The 8,319-nt window shown below is 37.4% G+C and overlaps 1 pseudogene; it reads left to right on the top strand.

Moving 5' to 3' along the window:
* The first annotated feature begins 1,205 nt into the window (after positions 1-1,205).
* Positions 1,206-4,695, top strand: LOC138166490 (ADP/ATP translocase 3-like; annotated as a pseudogene).
* Positions 4,696-8,319: the final 3,624 nt, after the last annotated feature.

The raw sequence follows: 8,319 nt of genomic DNA, 5'->3' as shown, positions 1-8,319 counted from the left end.
TGCTAGAAGAAAAATATTCAGAGAAGTAAAAAAATCATACAGCTGGAGTAGCCAGAGGAGGTTTCATTAAAGAAATAAAATTCATGAGGTGGCTAGGTGGTGCAGTGAATAAAGCACTGGCTCTGGAGTCAGGAGGATCTGAATTCAAATCCAGCCTCAGACACCTGACACACTTACTAGCCGTGTGACTCTGGACAAGTCACTTAACCTCAACTGCCCTCCAAAAAGCAAAAACAATAAAAAAGAAAGAAAGAAAAATAAATAAATTTGAGCTGATTCTTTATAGAAGGATAAATCCAGGTGTGGAGAAGGCATTCTTGGCAATGAGTGAAAGTTGTGGAAGCCAAGGTCACCATAGTTTGTACAGGTAACAATGGCTAAACCAGCTTTTACTGGAGTGTAGAATTCATGTAGACAAGTAGAAACAATTTTAGACTGAAGAAATTATATATAGATATATATACATCTATATGTATATATATAACATATACACATACATATAAATATAATGGAATACTATTATGCTATAAAAATGACAAAATGGAAGAGAAGACTTGTATGAACTGATGCATATTGAAGGGAATAGAACTAAGATAATTATTTATACAACAAAAACATGATAAAAAATAACTTTGAATGACAACTCTAATAAACCATGATTCCAGAAAACTGGTGATGAATGATGCTTTACTGCCTTTCTGACAGAAAGGTAATGACTTCAAGTTGTGGAATGAGATGTAAATTTTTGGACATATAGGAATGTATACTATTTAATTATGCATATTTGTTACAAAGATTTTTCTTTTCTTTCTTTTCAATTAGGAGTAGGAATGAGACAAAACAAGTTCTTATTGACTGAAAGGTTAAAATAAAATTTTTAAATGAATAAAAATAATAAAATTTTAGAGATGAATGCTAAAGCAGTGAATGTAGTCTTCAATTTCATTCTAAGGAATTTGTACTATGTCCCATTGGAAATGGGGAACTGATAATCCTATTTTAACAAGGAAGTAATAGATACAACATGGCATTTCAGGAATCTTAATCAGTTAGGAGCAATATAGGATAGATTGAAATGTTCAGGAAGTTATCACAAATGCTCCATATTTGAGGTGGTGGTGATGGCCTGGACTAGGGAGATGGCAAGGGACATAAAAATGAAAAAAAAAAAGATTTAAGATGAAGATTTTATCCTTTTTTGCGTAATGAACACTTTGTGTCATGAACCCTTTGACACGATGAAACCTATGGATCCCTTCTTGGAAAGCAATTTAAAGTATATAAAACGATATACATAGGATAACAAAGGAAATGAATTCTACTGCAATAAAGTTATCAAAAAAATTTAAAACTTGAGGTTTTGAACCTTAGGCTAAGTTGGGTCCCTGATTAAGGGATATTATAGAAGAAAGAGTAAAAAGGCAGGCCATGCTGTGAGAGTAGGAGAGGAAAATATCAGGGATTCTTCATCCAAGAAATTCTTTGAAACAAAGGCTTAAAGTCCAAGGATTTTCATCTGGATGACTAGGGTCTGATTTCCCATTGTCCCAAGCAGCAAGTACCAAAAGGCTAGCCCATTGAATTTCTATGATCCCTGAGTTACCCCTAATAGGATCTATCTTCTCATCACAGAGTCCAAAAATTGTCTTCCAAATTAAAGTTTATATAATACAAAACTCAAACTATTGGTGGTGGTCCTGATGTAAAAAGAAAGATATTTCCCCAGTTCTTCCCTCCACAAAGCCATGGCAAAATCATTTTACAAGATCATTTTAATGGAGAAAAGCAACAATTCAGCCAGCCTTGCCTCCTGCAGCTGGAACAACAAAATGATCTTCCTTGTTGTATTTGAAACATTTGAAGCTTGTAATACTTAAGGGTTTATAGTTATCTCTCCTGCACCACAAATTTGACTAACAACCAAGCATATAAACTCCACTGAGTCCCTTTCATGGCTGAATACTGAGGGGTGAAGCTTAGCTGCACATCATCTAGGAGAGAAAAATTATTTTCCTATGCATGACAATTTCCCCAATGAGTTTGATGGATGTGTTCCATGATGAGAAGACTTCCTGAGTAGCCCTTCTGAAACTAAGCCTCCCAAACTTTTTTTTTTCCTCTCCCTATGTTAGGTCTATGAAAAATAAATGACAGAAATAATTCAAGTCTAGGATTTGAGGAAAGACTTGTGCAACTTAGCAGAAAATGGGATTCTACAAAACACCTACAACAAGGCTGAATAATAAAAATGAAAGTTTATGTTGGAGACAAGGATAATGACAATCATGGCTGAATATAAACAAAACATACAATGAAATTTACTCACCATTCCAGAATGAAAAAATGACCTAACCCCATGACCAAACTCAGTAAGCTTATCACAAAAGAGAAAGAAAATCAATAGAGCTGATCGTCGGATAGATAGACTAACGGTAGGGATAACTAACCCAGAAATTAAATTGAACTGAATTTGTCAGGCTTTCAGTGGCAGAACAATTTTTGTTTTGTCTTGATTTCTTACATCTTTTTTTAATAAAGATTTAACTAACAATTCTGTTACCTAAGATAAATTCAGTTAGTAGAGGTCAGGGGAAGGGGGAGAGAAGGTACACATTGGGGTTATGGCATCCAGTTCCCCACGAAGTCCAAACCAACCCCTGCAGTAAATTGTGTGACTAGACTATACCCCTCAATTGCCAGAAGTCTGAAAAGGGTAAATGGGATAAGTTGTTGTGGGGGGATATGAGCCCTAGGCTCAGATGGAGATAGGAGCCTAAGGCATAACAACCTTGTGGTGGACAAGAGACGGAACTGTAATCCTGTACTGTAAATAACTGTAGTGTGGAAGACGCTAGAGATGCCTACAATACAGGATTATGATATGTGCATAGAGGCAGTGCTCTTCCCCAGAGGCCAATGTCCTAATGCAAAGTCTTAGCTACCCTGCCCTATTTATTGCTCTGAACTTTAAGGAAAACAGGGTGAAGCTCATTGAACACTGTACAGTCATTCTAGGGGTGAAAAAAACTACATGGAATAAAGGGAATAAAATGGAATACTTGAAGGGATGTGCAGCTGCTTTCTGTATAATTTAACACTGTGAGCTAACTGGCATACTTCAATTCTTGAAGCTAACTATGAACTAAAATAAAATGAAACAAGCTGCTCTCTGTAGGCATTTAAATAGTTATTAAAGTAGACAGCTTCCCTCCATGGATCCATTTATCATTTGCTTTGAAAACAGTAATAACTCTCACGTCATACTGCATATAGTTTCATCCACTTGTGGCAATTAGTGGAAAATTTTTGCCCTTGTCCAAAGAACGTTTACAGGCAACAAAAAAACATCCACAACACTCTAAAGATATTAATCTGGGAAATGCTTTTGCCAGAACCTAGAATGATGGGAAAAGAATTTATCCTCTACAAAACTAATAGCAGCTTTTGGTCTGAGTTGTAGCAAGGGGCTGTGAAAGCAGCTAAGAGTTCCCCAGCTTTCGGCCCTCTCTCACCATTCGGCCCATCACCTTCGCCAAGGACTTCCTGTCCGGTGGCATCACAGCAGCTGTCTCCAAGACCAAGGTGGCCCCCATTGAGAGAGTTGAGCTACCATTGCAGGTGCAGCATGAAAGTAAACAAATTGCTACAAATAAGCAGTACAAAGGCATAATGGACTGTATAGTCTGAATTCCAAAGGAACAAAGGGTGCTTTCCTTCTAGAGGGGTCACTTAGCAAATGTCATCAAATATTTCCCCACCCAGGCCCTTAACTTTGCCTTTAAGGATAAGTATAAGCAGGTGTTTTGGGGGGAGGGGAGTGGACAAGCCCACACAATTTTGGAGGTATTTTGCTGACAATCTTGCCTCTGGTGCTGCAGCTGGAGACACTTCTCTGCTTTGTCTACCCCTCAGATTTTTCGAGAACCAGCTTCGCACTGATGTTGGAAAATCTGGCACTGAGGGAGAATTCAAAGGCCTGGGAGACTGCCTTGTGAAAATCACCAAGTCTGATGGAATTCAGGGCTTGTATCAAGGTTTCAATGTCTCACTGCAAGGGTATCGTTATCTATAGAGCAGCTTACTTTGAAATCTATGATACAACAAAGGGTATGCTCCCAGATCCTAAGAGCACTCATATTGTGATAAGCTGGATGATTGCACAATCACTGACTGCAGTAGCAGGTGTGGTCTCCTAGCCCTTTGATACAGTAAGATGGCCAATGATGATGCAGTCTGGGCACAAAGGAGCTGATATCATGCACACTGGGACAATTGACTACTGGAAGAAGATTGCTAAAGATGAAGGGGCAAAGCTTTCTTCAAGGGTGCTGTTCCAGTGTTCTTAGAGACATGAGTGGAGCTTTCGTGCTTGTCCTGTACGATGAATTGAAGAAAGTAATCTAAGTACATCCTAACTGAAAAAGGGACCAGTGAATATAGATCATGTAGAATACTTAACCACACTTAGCATTTTGGGCCATTGACCTTCAAGAATTTCCTGTTGCCTTTTTATCCAGGCCAGATCATGTCTGTAGAGGAGCCAGGAAAAGCTCTTAGAAAAAGGGACTCATTTGTTGTGATCCATTATTCACATAGTGGAACTGATGATGATCCAGTATATTGATTTTATTGGTTTTGGGAAAAATAACAGTTACTGTGGGTCCAAGGAGGCAGATCAGATTAGACCATCTAGTTTAAATGCTCTTTTGTAGGACCATAAATTTACTTTTAAGTATTTTTTTTTTTAAGCAATTGGGGTTAAGTAACTTGCTCAAGGTTACACGGCCAGTTATTTCTGGGTGTGGTGCTGAGTGTCTGAGCCCGGGATTCGATCTCCAGGTCGTCCCAACACTGGAGCCAGTACTCTTACTCGCTGAGCCACCTGGCTGCCCCTTTAAGTATTTATTTTAAAAAAAATCATGCCTCCCATTTGTACTTAAGCACTATATATACTGTTTTGCGCAGCTATTTGGCAGTTATGATGATTTGTGTTGGGCATTCTGCTGTAAAACATTAAATACACAGAAGACTAAAAAAAAACCTTACCCACCAATAACCAGTTGTGTGTACATAAATACATAAGCACATATTCTCTGAAAAGCATGACACACTTTTAAGTTTTGTATGAATTATTGGCATTTTCTCCAACTTTCTTAAGTCTAGAAAATCAACAAAATAGTAAATCAATTTCTGATTTGTAGCATTTACCGATTTCAGAGGTGTAAATGCTCACACTAAAAACTTAACAACCTTCTCTCTCCAGCCAGCCAATTCCACTGTCCCCATAACTCTACATTAACTTAATAGTACTACATAATATAACCCTACATTAACTTAAGAAGTTAATACAGGGGAAAACCCTTTTCTGTTGACTTTTGGCCTTGGTTTATGGTCACTAGAGTTTCTAACTTCTTGACTGTTAATGGCCCTTCGCTAGACTTCAGATCAGCTCCTTCTTGCTGAAATATTTGTGACTTCAGGTCTCACATTGTTGAGGATTTATCCAGTTCAACTTGTAACCAAATACAATAGAGCAAATACACCAATATAACAAAGTTTTAAAGCAAAGGGGACATTCTCATTTCATCAGCCTTGTGTTTTCTTAAAATAGAAATGGAAAATAAGAGGGTTTTTTGTTTGTTTGTTTGCCAAAAGGTCTTCTCACTATGCTTCTCAAACTTCAGAAAAGAAAATCACAGAAGCAAGAAATTCAGAGAGGAGGATAGTACAGAGATTAATTGTTGAGGGTGTGAAAGGAGTGACACCAAGACTGAAAGTTTTATTTCATAATGAGACAGATATATTTTGGTCACAGACTATACATAACCTTAGATGTAGCTGAAAAATTTGAAATCAAAAGGAAATAATAGCTAGGTGGTTCAGGGAAGAAAGCACTGAGCTCGGAATCATAAAGATTCCCCCTCTTCCTGAGTTCGAATCTGGCTTCAAATGCTTACTGGCTGTATGACCCTGGGCAAGTCATTCAACCTGTTTTCTTCAATTTCTCATCTGTAAAATGAGTTGGAAAAGGAAATGGCAAGTCACTCTAGTATCTTTGCCAATAAAATCTCAAATAGGGTCACAAAGAATCAGATATGACAAAAACAACTGAACAACAACAACTTCAAAAGGTTGTTGTGAGGAACAAATGATCCTTACTTTATTTTAAAGTCCCATATAAATGACAGCTATCATTATCACTAATTGAAAACATATATCCTCATTAATAGCTGATCATTTTGTCACTTTTGTCAGTAGGCAAAACATCTTAACATAGAAATAAAGGTAAATTTTCTGAGCTATCAGGACAGGGAATGGACAAATTTTTTTTTGAAGGTGGGAAGGCAGGGCAATTGGATTTAAGTGACCTGCCCAAGGTCACACAGCTAGTAAGTGTTAAGTGTCTGAGGCCAGATTTGAACTAAGGTTCTCCTGACTCCAGGGGCAGTGCTCTATTCACTATGCCACCTAGTTGCCCCAAGTATGAACTGATTTTGATCTATGTCACTAGAGGGACAATTAAAAAAATAAACATGAAATCCTAGACCATTTGAGATTTGAAATCAAGTGTATAAACTGGTGAGCAAAGAAAAAGTGGATAGTGTATAGAATCAAATGACCTTGGCTAAATGTTACTCTTCTAAAACTTTGCCAGGAATTAAAGCCAAACTTACTGACCTAGAGTTCACAAATTCCCTTCCCTTCCCCCTACCACACCACCACTTTATTTTTTAACATTGGGACAAGTTCCTTCATTTTCTAGAACATTTGGAATATCATTTATAGTAACTCACAAATCACATGTGCCAGCTCTTTCAGTTCTCAGGAATATAGATCATCTACACAAGGAGATAAACAGCATGTGGAATTTGCTTCTTAAACTACTAGGAGCAAGGAAATAACCACCCCAACAATTATTATAGAGTGTTGTTAGGAGATTATCTCTGGATACCTACATGCTTATAAGAGTATATTCACAAACTGTGGTGAAATTATTGAGGAAAATTCAAATCACCACTACGGTGTCATTTCAAATCAACAATTATTTCTTTACAACAAATTTACTACATGCAAGTTATTATGGTAGGCTTTGGGGATAAAAGGTGAACTATTTATTCCATGCTTTCAAGGAGTTTTAATTCTACTGGATTTGAAGATTGGTAAATGCCTCCTTTGAGTACAGTAGAAAGTTGAAAGATCCATAACCTATACTCTTCAGGGAAGAGGCTTACTAGCCAAAAGATTCCCCAGGAGGAAGAGTGAAATGACAAAAAGTGATACTTAGCAGAACTTTAACCTTCCCTACAAGATGTGTGCTTTTGAAACATAGGATATGTAATGGAATTATGCTGTTAGGTGATCCTAAAGCTATATGACTGACTGAAAACCAACTGGAACACTTAAGATGTTCACCAGGTAGCAAACGATTCAGCACCTGGAAGAGATAAATGCAGAGTAATTCCTGGTGGTGAATAGATCCAATAGAGAGCTGCATGGAATTAGTAGAAAACATCAGAACCTATGTTAGCATCAGAGAAGTATTTTTCCATAACTAAGCCATGATAACACAAATTCCCCATCTATACACTTCTCCTGAGGGTGCCTTGTCCAAAGATATTACTCATGTGTGATCCTTGTTCAGATTCATGTCTTCTCTCTGAGTCTCTGTGTATTTGGAAGATAGTAACCTCAACATTCAGAGGCAAATGTTCTGTTACTGCTGTTACATGTCATTTAACTAAATGCCTTTGTTATGAACTAAGTACAAACTGACTAGTAAAAGTAAAATACATCAGTAGAGCTTCATGAACTATGATGTGGAGAGGATTTTGACCTACAACATTCCTAGAACAACATAACTAAATCAATTCCCAAAATAGAAAAGAGCGCTATATAACATCTTTACATTCATTTTAGATGCTAATTGTCTTTGCATTTTTCCTGTACATTAATTGAGTTTAACTATGACACACCTAGGGCAACTAGGTGCATAGGCCTGGAGTCAGGAAGACCTGAGTTCAAAGTTGACCTCAGACACTTACCTTGGGTAAGTCACTTGATCCTGTTTGCCTCAGTTTCTTCATATGTAAAATGAGAAATCACCGGCAAATCACTCCAGTATCTTTGCCAAGAATGGTGTCATAAAGAGTCTGACACAATTGAAACTACTAAACAACAACAATGACAAAGTTAGTGATGCTTTCTATATAGGCAAAGTATCTCAAAAGTTCTTAACCCTCATAATTATCTCTTTGTCTTTAGGAAGAAAGGGAGGAAGGAAGGAAGGAAGGAAGGAAGGAAGGAAGGAAGGAAGGAAGG

The sequence above is a fragment of the Petaurus breviceps genome, unplaced genomic scaffold, assembly GCF_028583685.1.
Source record: "Petaurus breviceps papuanus isolate PSGF00001 unplaced genomic scaffold, PetGlider_PUasm1.0 224, whole genome shotgun sequence".
In the NCBI taxonomy this organism is placed as follows: domain Eukaryota; kingdom Metazoa; phylum Chordata; class Mammalia; order Diprotodontia; family Petauridae; genus Petaurus; species Petaurus breviceps.
The sequence above is the reverse complement of the archived record's forward strand: the minus strand, read 5'-3'. Positions and strand labels throughout refer to the sequence as shown.